The following is a 12,969-nucleotide window of genomic DNA, read 5'->3' as shown; positions in this document are numbered from 1 at the left end:
CAATTTAAAGAACTTGAAGAGAAGTCCAGAACAGAAGTTAATGAAGGAAATGGGACACCAGCTGTTAGAAGTGGCCTTCTGTGACACAGGTGAACTGTTGGCTTTTGGTCATCTTGTCCACTAAGGCCACCACGTCCTTCTCTGGAAAGCTGTTTTTCAGCTGTTGGCCCCCAGCCTGTGTTGGTGCCTGGAGGCTTTCTATTCCAGAAGTTCAAGTTTGAATTTGTTTTTTATGTGTTGTTTTGGGTTTCTGGTTGGTTGGTTGGTTTTATGTTTGGGGTTTTTTTTAGTTTTTGAGGTTTCTGAGGTTCTTAAAAATCCGTAAGTCAGCCTATATTCAACCATAAAGTAACTTAAATTTTTATAGATTAAAAAATAAGTTAAAAATAAAAGGAATTAAAAGATATTTTCCTTCAGATGGAAACATTTCTTCACTGAAAGGCTTGTCAAGCATAGGGACAGGCTGCCCATGGAAGTGGTTGAGCCACCATCCCTGCAGGTATTTAAAAAACATGTGGATATGGCACATAGTTTAGTGGTGGTCTTGGCAGTGCTATCTTAACAAAGATCTTATCCAGCCTAAAAAGTTCCATTGTTCCATGATTCTGTGGTTATTGGAAGCATTGCAAACCTGCAAGGCTGCATTCAGCTAACCACTGAGCAATGTCTGAATGCAACTGGTGATCCTAACAAATAACCCTTGGTTAGAGAATTATTTTCAAGAAACAGAAAAGGTCAGTAAGTCAGACACAATACTTTAGTTCATCTTTATACCCACCGTTTTTCTTTGATAGAGCAGCAGCGTAAAGATTTCATTTTAGGAGGAAATGTAGGGCTGAACAAATCTCAATTTTTTTGTTCAAGCTTCAGGCTTCTTAGATCAAATATTTTCATACTGAAAGCAGACATTCTTACTTATGAGACTGATAACTATTCTTTGTGAGATTTAACTTTATTTACAGCCTGTAGGTATGGGCAGCTACAACCATTTTAGTTTTAGAAAAAATGTTACTGGTATCTTTATCATGCTTATGCAGGTATTACTGGTAAAATATTTTGCTTTTAGGTACTCCATAGACCACAAATGATGGTAGTCTAAACAGCCTTTAATCTTCTTATTAGCAAGAATTATACTTCTCTGGAAACTGACAGTGCTCTGCCTGGAATAAAAAAATAAAGGGAAGTATCTTATTATTGCTATTATTTCTTGCAGCACAGTTTCTTCTGCTGATGGTATGGATAATCAAGGTGATGGAAACCCACACACTTGATTCTCATGCAATATATTAAAAGATGTGAAGTAGCAAGTCATGAGCTCCTTAAATTAGATAAACTTCAACTAAAAAAAGGCACCTGAATAGTAATTTACACTTAAGATTAAATTACGCACATAGTAGCCATTTTTTAATGTGGCTCTCAGTTTATATTTATGTTGGTTATAATTCTGTTTGCCATATCTAAATTGGGTAAAAAAAAAAAAAAATCGCGTTTTACTCTTCCCAGATAACCAGATATTTAACATGGCATATTTATATGACATGTTAGGAATTTTATGTGAAAAATTTCAAAATTTTCTGTACCCTGATAAACTCTCTCTGCTTACATATGCATATTTCAAACTGTTCTGCAGTGCTTCCAAACACTAACTGGGAAAATAAAAGACTCTTTAAAGGTTAGTGATAGATAAATTCCCTGAGGGGAACAAAGGGATGAGGAAGGTCCTTGAAAGACACTGCTAAGGTATTTTCAAATGACAAGAACTGTTGGCAGCACCAGAACAAGCAGAAATAAGTGGTCTTCTAACCTTTTATTAATGCTTACATTTTTGTGCCTAGATCAATCCTCAGGACAGAGATTGCATGCTTTGGTTATGTTTTGTTTGTTATTTCACTTTTACTGATTTCCTGTTAAGTAATCTAGAGCAAACTATACACACTATGCTAGAAATAATGTCTGTGGTCCATCCTGTGCATACCTCAGCAAGGAGGGAACTCCGGTGGAAATGGTCTAACCCATACAGAACATAATCCCACTTTCTCCTAAGAACCTGAGTTGAATGAGTCCATTCCTGTGTCTGTCCTGGCTGTGGACATCTGGGCTGTGATGAATAGATGGACGCTGAATCTAATGGACAATTGCATTTCTATTCCTGTTAGTCATATGGCCTTTACTTTTCAGGAGTAATTTACCTTCCATATAATTTTTCATTATACATCCTTACATACATTCATGACTGTTAATTTCAGGCACTCAGCTGAGTTTTCTCAAGGATGTGAGGGAAATGTCAGTGAGAATGCACTTGCCTCAAAAATGGAATCATTTTCTAGGAGCAATTTTCTTGCTTTCTTGGTCATGAGAGGGGATCTTAGTTACATTTTCCCAACAGAAAAACAGGTCATAAGTCCTGTAGGCTTATCATTGGATAATTTCTTGAACATCAGGAAAAACAAATCCCACACCAAATCACCCCCCAACAGATTGTCTTTCTAAGGTTTCTGGAGCTCACTGAAGTAATACTAAAAACATGATTTCATGTAAGAGCATGAAAAAAAAAAAAAAGAAAAAAAAAGAATCCCAACCAGACAGATTTTGTCATCCCTGACAACTCTGACAACTATAGCCTCCTACATGCACAAAGTGCTTTCACTCATGAAAACCTGTCTTAGCAAAGCACAACTTGAAAATATGGATAAATGACAAGGTTCTGCTAGGTACTTCTGCATGCTTTAAAAACTGCCTGAAAGACAGTGGTGAGGGCTGAAGTTAGGGCAATCATTAAGGAAAGTGGGATGCTGGCATGAAAAACAAGTGCAACCTCACACACCATCAGAGAAAGAAGCAATTATGGTCTTTTAAACTGCAGCTGCTTTACTCCTTTTTGTGTATCTCCATGGATCTCAGCTGCAGACTAGGTGGATGACCTGAGAGGAAGGGGAAGATGGGCACTTGTGTAAAAAAAACATAAATCACAGTCACATACTGCCTGTAAACCAGCCCAGCTAAGGTCTTCAGCAAGATCCTCAGGACAAGTGAAAGACAAATCCATGCTCAAAGCATCTTTACATTTTATTATTCCATTTTGTTTGTGAATGGAAACCTGAAGGTCACTTAATTCTGGTTTGAGACTCGTGAAGTAGCAATGCAAGCTATCAACATTTCTTTGACAAGGGTATTGATAGTAGCTTGCTGCAGTCTTGCATTGCCTCTCTTGTTGGCACAAAGCCCCTTTAGCAGCTGGGATGAGTGAAAATTCTCCCTCAGTGGCTGTTGTGTGGTTGTTTCTACTGAGTTTCTGAGCGCTGTATTCTGGTGTGTTTTCCAGGTCATTAGAGAAGGTGATACATAATCCTAGGACAGAAGTCTGGCCCTGGTTTCTGGAGCCCAAAGCACTTCACAACATAAATATAAAACTGTCAGGGTTGCTTGTGGGAATGCTTCCAGGTAAATCAGAGCAGGGTGCCAAAGGACTTGGTCTGAGGCAGCATCTATGACAGACCTTGATCACATGTACAGCACAAAAACAGGTCTCAGAAGAACAATGACCCAGGCTATTATAAGATTAAGAAAAATTGCTCCTGACTAGCGACAGGTTATACACTTGCCAACATCATGGAATCATAGAATCCTAGAATGCCTTGGGTTGGAAGGGACCTTAAAGATCATCTCATTCCAACGCCCCTGCCATGGGCAGGGACAGCTTCTCTAGACCAAGTTCATCAAAGCCTCAAGTTGATCCAGCCTAGGCTTGAAGACTTCCAGGGATGGGGCACCCACAGCTTCTATGTGCAACCAGTGGCAGCGTCTCACCACCCTCAAAGTAAAAAATGTCCTCCTAATACCTGAATGTACCCTTTGACAGTTTAAAACCATTACCTCTTCTCTTCTATCACTATATCCACTTGTGAAAAGTCTCTCTCCTGCTCTCTTGCAGGTGCCTTTTATGTCCTGGAAGGCTGCTATAAGGTCTCCCCAGAGCCTTCTCTTGTCCAGGCTGAACAACCCCAACTCTTTCTCTTAGACTGTCTTCTTGTACATGATGAACAGACCTGGTGTGTTGACACTCAGCAGTGAAGAAGCATAATTCAATACAGATCCTGAAGGGTCCACATCTGTCAGGAATATCTCTGTGACATGACACAGGCTGGTGGTGATGGAAGCCCAGGCATCAGATACCTGAGTCCTTTCATTGTTTTGAAGTGGTTTTGCACTGTAATGATAGGAAGAAAAATCAGTTAGGCACAAAGAAATATTTTTAGGCAGAGTCTACAATACTGTAAAATATTTAGAAGGAGTTCTGAGTGTCTGAAAAATCCTATTTTGGATATACTTTGTAGAACCATATAGTACTTGAAGAATTACAAAAACATCATTTCTCCCCCTCTTTATTTGCTTCAGGAGATCAAAGTAATAACTTCATAGCAATACTTTCATTTGGTCATAGTTGGAATACTAATAACTTCATTTATTTTCTAGTTAAAATAATTGGAAGAGTTTATATTCTCTTTGAAAGCAAGCTGTGTTGTAGTAGCTGCTTAGTGAATTAACAACATTCACCATCTTGGCTTCTTCTGGTAGGGAGAAAGCAGCTCAAGTTCTTCCCAAGGAAAATAATCCCACTACATGTGTCCTTGTTTTGTACCACAGTGGAGGAGCTCAGAGGCAAAACTGTTGCATTCCTTGAAAATTAATATTCATAGAAGTTGTACATTATGACATCTCAGCACAATCCAGTAAATTTTTTCCAGTTAAGTCAACTTAAATATATTACTTAGTCTTCTATGTCCTTTACAGACACTCTTATGAAGTGTTTGCTCTTTACTCTTTTCATTATTAAATTATGAGATTGTAAAACCAGCATTCAGAAACTTGGTAAAAAGAAAAGCCAAATAAATGATGAGTTTGAAAATTCTTTAACCTTCATTTTAAGGGCTCCATATGGCAGTCACAAATCCTAATCTGATAGTGGGAGACCTTTCACTCTGTTGCTTTTGGGTTTTTTTTCTAGAAATCTTGCATGTTGGAAGTGATTTAAGTGTATTGCAACTTTTCCCTGCCAACACGTGGTAGTTTCAAACCAGCCAGGCTGATGTGCATGGCAGTTCTGTAGGGAACTCTGCAGTGATAGTCATGGTGTTTTGTTTCCAACAATAAATTTCTGCTAACTCATTACTGGAAGTTTGAAAATATCTTGAAAGAAGACAGACCTGCGCTTTCATCCTTCCAAAAGTTGGGGTAGAAAGAGTATGTGCTATCATTACAGTCATGTGGTATTTATTTCCCATCTAGATAAATGTCAACCTTTTAAATATCCAGCTTAAATACTCATCTCAATGCACACATCAAAGGCAGATTCTCAGGTGAGCTGGATGGTGTGGAAAAGTAGACAACAAACAGTGATTTACAGACATGGAGAGTGTCCAGCTGAGAAACCACATTTCTGTGTTAATCTTAAAGGGAGTTCAAGGAAAGTTGAGAATTTAATCTGCTCTTTGCTATTCTGATCTATTTTTGCTTTGGAATGGGGAAAAAGTTGGCTTCACCTTTCAGTTCTTATGCAAGAGAAAAAATTTATAAAAATGTTTACTTTTTTCCTGAAGGTTTTTGCTCTGACTTTGTCTATTATAAAAGTATTGTAACAACAAGAGCTTAAAAAAATGTTTCTTGCCTTTAGGTTGTGCAAATAGCAGCACTATGTGCCCTCTGCCAGCACGACTCAGTGACTTTTAAGATGAATAAGAGGGCCTTTACAACTCAGTTGGTTCTCCTTCCTTAATAACTACATTTTCCTAAACTTGCCAATTTTTTTTTCTGATAAAAAAATTCAAAGGGGAAAAAAAAAAAGAGAGAAGCAAAGAAATGGAGGAAAGCATGGACCAGAGGCAAGGCTAGTTCAGTTTCTAGCTCTTTGAAGAAGGAAGCAGAAGGCAGCAAGCAGAACTTTGTCATCTAATTTTTTGTTATTTCCTCTGATTTTCAAAGCACCTTGGCTATTTGATCTCTAGCAGTGAGGCACTGTAGCCATTTTTACACCTGAGGCTTGTCTTTATATACCCCTTTTACAACTATATTTCACAGTGAATGGCAAGAGAAACTACTGACTGATCTTCAAAACCACTTGCAAGCAAAATGGCAAGCTACCACACCATTGTTCCATTATTTTTTCTTTCTGAGGCTCTCTTTAAATATTTTCCTTTTTTTTTTTTTCGGTTATGCTCTCCAAATGAACGAGGTGCTACTTGACCTTTAAATGTCAAAAACCCTTTGAATGGCATTACTGTGAACTCTGGAGCCATATACCACATGTGAATGGCTAATATACATAGGATGATGCACAGCCAGGCTTATGAATTCATTTTATTATTCCTATCACCTCCCCACCCCCACAAAAACAAATTTTCAACTAGCTACTGCTATTTTAGGAGGAGAATGGGGAGAGAATATGCTGGCAGGCTGATTGACATAAGTCAGACAACATTTCCAGCTAAAGGTCTGAGTCTGCAAGCTGTTTCTTGTGGGTGGATCTCTGTGCTTAGATTGAGAAGCCTGAAGAATTCAAACTGAATCAGCTACAGCTAAGTTATCAGCCATAAACTCACACTTTAAAAGTTATTTAAGGGAAGAAACACTTACAGAGTCAAGTCACTTTACATATTATTATTACCATTTTCCATTTGCTCCCAATCAGTTTTAACAAACAAATGTTCTCAGTATTTTTTGCATGCTTTTCTCTCATTTTGGCAGTAAGAAAAGGTTTCCATCTCTACATCTACCTGGACAAAACCCAAATTCTAAGCCAAATACCCTATCTCTTTCCTTGAAAAGGTATGGAGAAAGTCAGAGTAGGGGATCCAGAGATGAGGAGTGAACTGAAAATATTCCCAGTACAGTTGACAGTTTCATTCAGGCTCATATCTCTAACCCAAGGGTGTTGGGCAAGGTCATAAGGGATGTTCTGTACCAATCTCAGCTAGGACAAAATAGCAGATTTTGTCCAGTTCTCATGCCAGTAAAGAAAGGAAGATTAAAGGGCCCTTTCCTCCATCAGTTTCTGAAGTAGAATGTGATAGATTTTGAAACCATCGATTCAAAGTAACGCCCACGGCACTCTGCAGATTTCTACTTGTGGCTGTCCTTTTGCCTGCAAATGTGGACTGCTCTGTTTCACCCTTTGGAGGATCCTTGTCCCTACAGAGAAGCCATTTAGCCTTCAGGAAGAGAGGATGAAAAACATTATTAACTTGCCATGATTTCTCACACTCACTTGGTCTAGACTGGTGGAAGTGGCTGTCACAAAGAATCAGGATCAGGGCTCTGCTATGCTGCAGAAGCAGCCCATGGTCTGAGCAGCCTGCAGGAAACTAGGCACTGCAGAAATCTGGGTATTACATCTTTCTGGGTGGCCAGCCAATAAACTCAAATAATCCCTTTTGTGTATGAAAAATATAACAGGCACAATTTTCGCCATTCATTAAATTTTCTTGTTTCATGTTTCTGAGTTAGGGGACTCTTGCAGGATTTAACCGGTAATGCTTGTCATGTTGAGCTGGAAACACCTCTAGAATATGTCAGAATTATAGTGCTTACAACGCCCACAGGAAACAGTTGTTATCCCACAGACAAGTGAGAAATTGAGTCACTGTATCATCATCATCTCCCACAGCCCAGTCAAGTGTCCTAATTATAACATCATTCCATATTCAGAACTGTCTAAATAAAATGAAGCCTTAAAGGGAAGGACCTTCATATACTGGGCTGTCTTGCTGTCTCACATTTGAATTGCAGCCACCTAGGCTGGGTCACCACCTGCAGGGTCACCTTGGGAGGTGATGCAGACCAAAGTAAGGTATGTTTAATATTCACCTAATGAAATGCTTTATCCTGAAGAGAACAGGTCACGGCCATCACTGGGAACTTTCCACTCAGCCATGCAAAGCTCCCTCCTGTGTGCTCACTAGTACACATGCTGACCCAGCACTATGTTGGTTTACTGAGCTTTCCTCCCAATCAGAGGAGCTCATTTGATTACTTAATGGCCCTTAGAGAGCAAATTTAGAAGTAATCATCTATTCTTAGCTCAACCACTTCTCCTTTTAAAAATGTTTTCCCAAGAGCCCAGCGCAGATGAATAGGACGTCATCCACGGAGATGTACAGCTTGCCAGCAATTTCTACCCACCAGCCTGAAGAAGGTACCCAATAGTTAAAGGCACAATACATCAACAAGAATGAAGCCCCTCTTTTTATGAACCCAAGAAAATCCTCTTCCATTTAGGTAATTGTCACCTAAGAACAAAACTACAGGTCGTGCAGATTTCTGTGGTTTTTCATACACTAGCTTCAAGTTTTCTCATGGAATGCACATCTCGTCCAAGCAGGCAGACAGGCTGTACACTCACTTCCTACCAAGCACGATTCCACTGGTAATAGTGAAGGCAATAGTTAATCCCAAAAAGCAATACCTGGATTTCTCCATGCCAAAACCTCTGCTTCCAGCAGCTGAAATGGTGCCTTCTACCCAAAAATTCAGACAAAACCAAGACTCATAAATATGAGTCATTAAAAGTCATTAAAAACCTCTGGTATGAGGTACTTTCCAGAGATTTTTTAAAATAGAATTCCATTTTTTAAATTGAAAATAAAACACGTATTTTATAAAAATAAGCATCAACATCTGGTAGTATATTTTCCTTTTTTCAATTTCTTTTTTTTTTTTTTTCTGTTATTAAACAGTGTCTTTTTTCCAGAAAATCTGCATGCATGTGTTGACTAGACTGACTTCAATTTCCTACCTTTTCTACCCAAAATCAAGTAAAAAAATCAAGCAGAAAAACCAAGCAATTTTCTGTGAAATCTATTTATATTTCTCTGGTTTCTTCTACACAGCTAAGAGTCAGATGCCACAAAATAACTTTAGATATTGTCACCTTTAAAGCTTCCAGCGCAGCCTTGGTTTAAAAATGCAGGACAAGATGTATACAAATAGAAAATGTTTATTTGATAACAGTATCATAACTAGAGAGAAAACCTGCTGGTCTTTCCACTCACACTGAAGAAGTCTGAACTTATCAAGAGTCACCAGCCTGACTAATCAGCTTATAGAAAAAAGACTTTTGATATCACTGCTTTGTTAAAATTGTCAAAATCACAATTTAAGGCTCTTAAATATCAGTTATGTTGAAGGTCAGTGAAGAAATAGGAAGAAGGAGACTGACCTGTTATATTTAAAATAATGATTCTTGGGCAAGAACAAAGTGAAATAACTAAATTGGTAAGAGCATCACTCACAGAGATGTGCATAATTGAAATGTTGATTTGCCTGTTGATTTGAGTGGGTGAAAAGGTCACACAAAAGCTCTTCAGCATTCCTTAATAAGGAAACCATTTTTTTTCTTTGATTAAGATTACCTATTTTATTTAACCATTTCAGCAGAGTGTTTTCTGTTTGTCAAACATCAGACACTTCTGAATGACTGTGAAAAGTATGTGTGATGCAATGTACACCCAGTGACATCAGTGATGCATTCATTTCTGTTCTGTAGAAAACTCTAGTAACAAGAAACCCTCTAAAGGCTAAACTGTTCCAAGAACATTTGAGAGTTCTGAAATGGAGCACAGTGCAGAATATTCTGGTTAAGTTGCATTTCATTGTGAAGTTGGCAATAACTGAAATGGAAACCCACTTGGGTTGGATAAAATAAAGCAGGATTGACAGGAGCTCTCCACCATTCCTGGTTGTCATCCTGGACTACTGGCTGGCTGGCTTATGCTTCCTCCCATTCTGCATCTGAGTACTGCAAATTTTAACTTTTCCTGAGTACATCCCCCAATCTGCATCTGAGTAGTACAATTTTTAACTTTTCCCATGCAACATACAGTGTCAGCAGTACATTCCCCTTCTGGAAAATAACTTGTCAGTCCTACATAATTCAGGCCCTCTTTGAATCTACTCTAGCATAAAACACATTCTATATTATCTGAACCATTTTTCAGGGGTCCAGAAATCTGCTAGATGCTCTTAGGCCATCTTCACACTGTTATATGGGACAAGTATCTCAGTTATGCTTACACTCCACGGCTCAAAAAATGCCAAAAGCATGAAGGTTTAGTTTAGAATATATATTTTTTTCCTTCTTCTTTATATAAGAACATTACTAGTCCATTAAACTTATTAAACTTTATCTTTACAAGTAAAGAAATTATGGCCTCAACAAACCTCTTTTTTTTCTGTAGCAGAAGTATAGTCCTTACCTCTAAGAATCATTTTAGATTTAAGAGTTCGTCAAAAGTATTTCTTAAGTAAACCTTTCAAAGGCTTTTATAGGGTGAACTTCCTCCTGTCCCTTGCTTTGTACCAATGCTATTTAAAATTGAAGTTTATATGAATTTTGATTCTAAAATGTTTTTATAGTCATGCTGAACTTTTCCTCAAAACAACTCAAAACTTGTATGGACAAGTTCTGTCTTTCATAGCATAAACCTTATATTTAGATTTTAGGGGGGTTATTTTGGGTTGGGGATTTTTTGGTGCTTGTGGGGTTATTTTGTTGTTGCACCTCATCAGAACAGTGGCTGAGAAAGCTGCAGAGTGCTTTGTTCTCTGTAGTGTTAGCATGTCCTTCTTCCCATTTTTTGTATCTTTGGGCACAGACTGTTCCATCTTTCCTACTTGGAAATGCCATGGGCACTGTTCCTAAGTGATAGTTGTCCATAGAGCCATCCTAAGCAGTACAGTTCAAGTAATTTCCAGTGAAAGTTTTGATGGTGAGGGGAGAGAGGACAGGTGGTTCATAGAGGACATAGCAGGCACCGCTGTGGCTGGTGCTGGCACTAGGAAACAGTGGTTACCAGGCCAGAAAATAATAATGGAACTCTTCTATGGCTCAGGCTACACCCTGAGGTGACCGACCAACTTTAATAAAACAAGTTGAAGCTCTAAGTCTGCAGCCCTGTGAAATGCTACAGTGAGAAAGGATGTGATGCAGACATCAGAAAACAGAAGAACCAGCAATTTAAGCAATTAAGTAGGCAGGGGAGATTACCAGGAGGAGTGAGACATCTATTTTTGCCAAGAGTATTGGAATACATGCCCTAAAAACTATTACAACTTCCCCCACTGAATGTCAGCCCAGGAGAGCAGTGTGAAATGCCAGATGTCTGCAGAGCCTTCAGCACAAGCTCCATCTTTGTATCCTTCTCATCCTTCTCAGGAAAGGCTAATGGCAATGATATCCACATAGTGACAAAATGAGCCAACAGTGGAGAATGTGCTGTTATCCCGAACCATGAGATACTGTCAGATGCTGATATCTACCATTAAAAACCTTCATGTTGATTTAATAGTTGAATTTTTTTCTGATTGTCACAGGCCTAAAACCTGTGGCTTCCAGTTACACTAGAGATCTTAGCATGAAGCAGGGTCATGGAGAGGACAGAGCAAGTGCATGAACCCACCACCCCTGTAAGGTAACTCTTACACATGTGCCATGTGCTAACACTGTAAACCCTGAGCTGCCAGGAACAATCTGGGGCATGATAATCCTGTAATGAGCAACAGCAGGTGCTAAAGTGCTTAAAGTAAATCACTCCCGCAGTCAGCGAATTGTTATTTATGTCAGCACCACCAAAGAGCCCAAATCTGATAGGATGGGTGGCAGGCAGTGACCCCTGAAACTGGGGGCTGGGAGCTGCAGGGGATCCCTGGGCAAGCAGGGCAGGGCAGGGCACATCTCACTGACCCCACCAGGAGCAGTACAAACTGGGACAGAGTACCAGGGGCATCTCCCTGGGGATGGGGACAGCCAAGGCTGGGGCAGGACATCGGTCTGCAGTGGAGCTGGGGAATCAGGAACCAGGGTCAGGCCCAGCCCAGGATGATGGAAGCATCAACACAGAGTCAAGGAACTGAGTGTGGTTTTACAACATCGTTTGTTGTTTTCTAATTTTGATTAGGCTGGAAAAAGAGATTTCTTCTATCTCCTTCAAGCCTTTTGTTGATTTGGATTGTGAGGAATTCCTATTACTTTTCCAGCTCAGCATGTCTGTGGGTACACCCAGAAACACCAGCCACTGCAGGTATTGATACAATATTAGGCAAGGCAGCAATGAGCACAGCACAACACAGTACGTTTCCAGGACTGGTGCTTTGCTCCAGATGTCTGGACTAGAAAATTCAGCACGGACTGAATGGTCCTCCATTCCTCTCCTCTCCAGCCAGTGAAGGACATGGGGCTCTCACACCTCTCTGAGCTGTGGCACAGGAGCAGCCTTCTGCAGGTGTCAATGAGACTGAAGGTCTGGCCTGATAAGTGCTTTCTGATGGCAGCCTCAGGCAAGGTAGATTATTTCATCCAAACATTTTAAGTGTATTTGGACAAATTATTCTTGCCCTCAGAATATATTATACTAATAAAATTATGCTGTCAGCCATTGCGGGCCTGGCAGGAATTGCAAACTATTTTAATGTTCCAAGAACACATTTGCCCAGGCAATAATTTGACTTGTCATCAGTTAATTCTTAGCTCAGCTTTTTAAGAGACAGGAACACACAAAAAGGGATTGATCCCTGGGTTATTGATTCCTATCAAAATTGCATCAAATTTTCTTCTAAAGTTTGTAGCAAATAGATCTATGGGCCGTATTTTCCCACCTGTATATTGGAGGTCTACAGGCTTTAGGAGGGCTTTTTAGCATAATGCAGCATCTTATTGGTTTGACTTCAAAAGAACATGTAGCTTGCCAAATGTACACAAAGGGAAGAAAAAAAAAAAAAAAAAAAGTAATTTGTCCTTGTAAGTACTGGTGCAACATGAGAATAGATCTGTGGGCCCTGTAAATTCAATGCCTAAAGAACAGGTCCTTTGTTGAATGCTGGGCTGCTGTGAGACAAAAAGATCAACCCAAAGGAGAGTCAAATTTCATCTCAGTATTACTTCTTGGCTAAGCCCCCTCTACTAATCTTGGGTGTCATTGT

At 39.4% G+C, this 12,969-nt stretch overlaps 1 protein-coding gene across 1 annotated transcript in view; it reads right to left on the bottom strand.

Moving 5' to 3' along the window:
* Positions 1 to 317: 317 nt before the first annotated feature.
* CCDC169 (coiled-coil domain containing 169) overlaps positions 318 to 12,969 on the bottom strand; it is a gene marked incomplete at its 5' end in the record, with an annotated part of 45,570 nt that continues 32,918 nt past the window's right edge. The window contains 1 exon segment of the mRNA XM_072936649.1: positions 318 to 4,207.

Source organism: Taeniopygia guttata, chromosome 1 (assembly GCF_048771995.1).
Source record: "Taeniopygia guttata chromosome 1, bTaeGut7.mat, whole genome shotgun sequence".
Classification (NCBI taxonomy): Eukaryota; Metazoa; Chordata; class Aves; order Passeriformes; family Estrildidae; genus Taeniopygia; species Taeniopygia guttata.
Note: the sequence above shows the minus strand (reverse complement) of the source record. Positions and strands in the feature narration are given on the sequence as shown.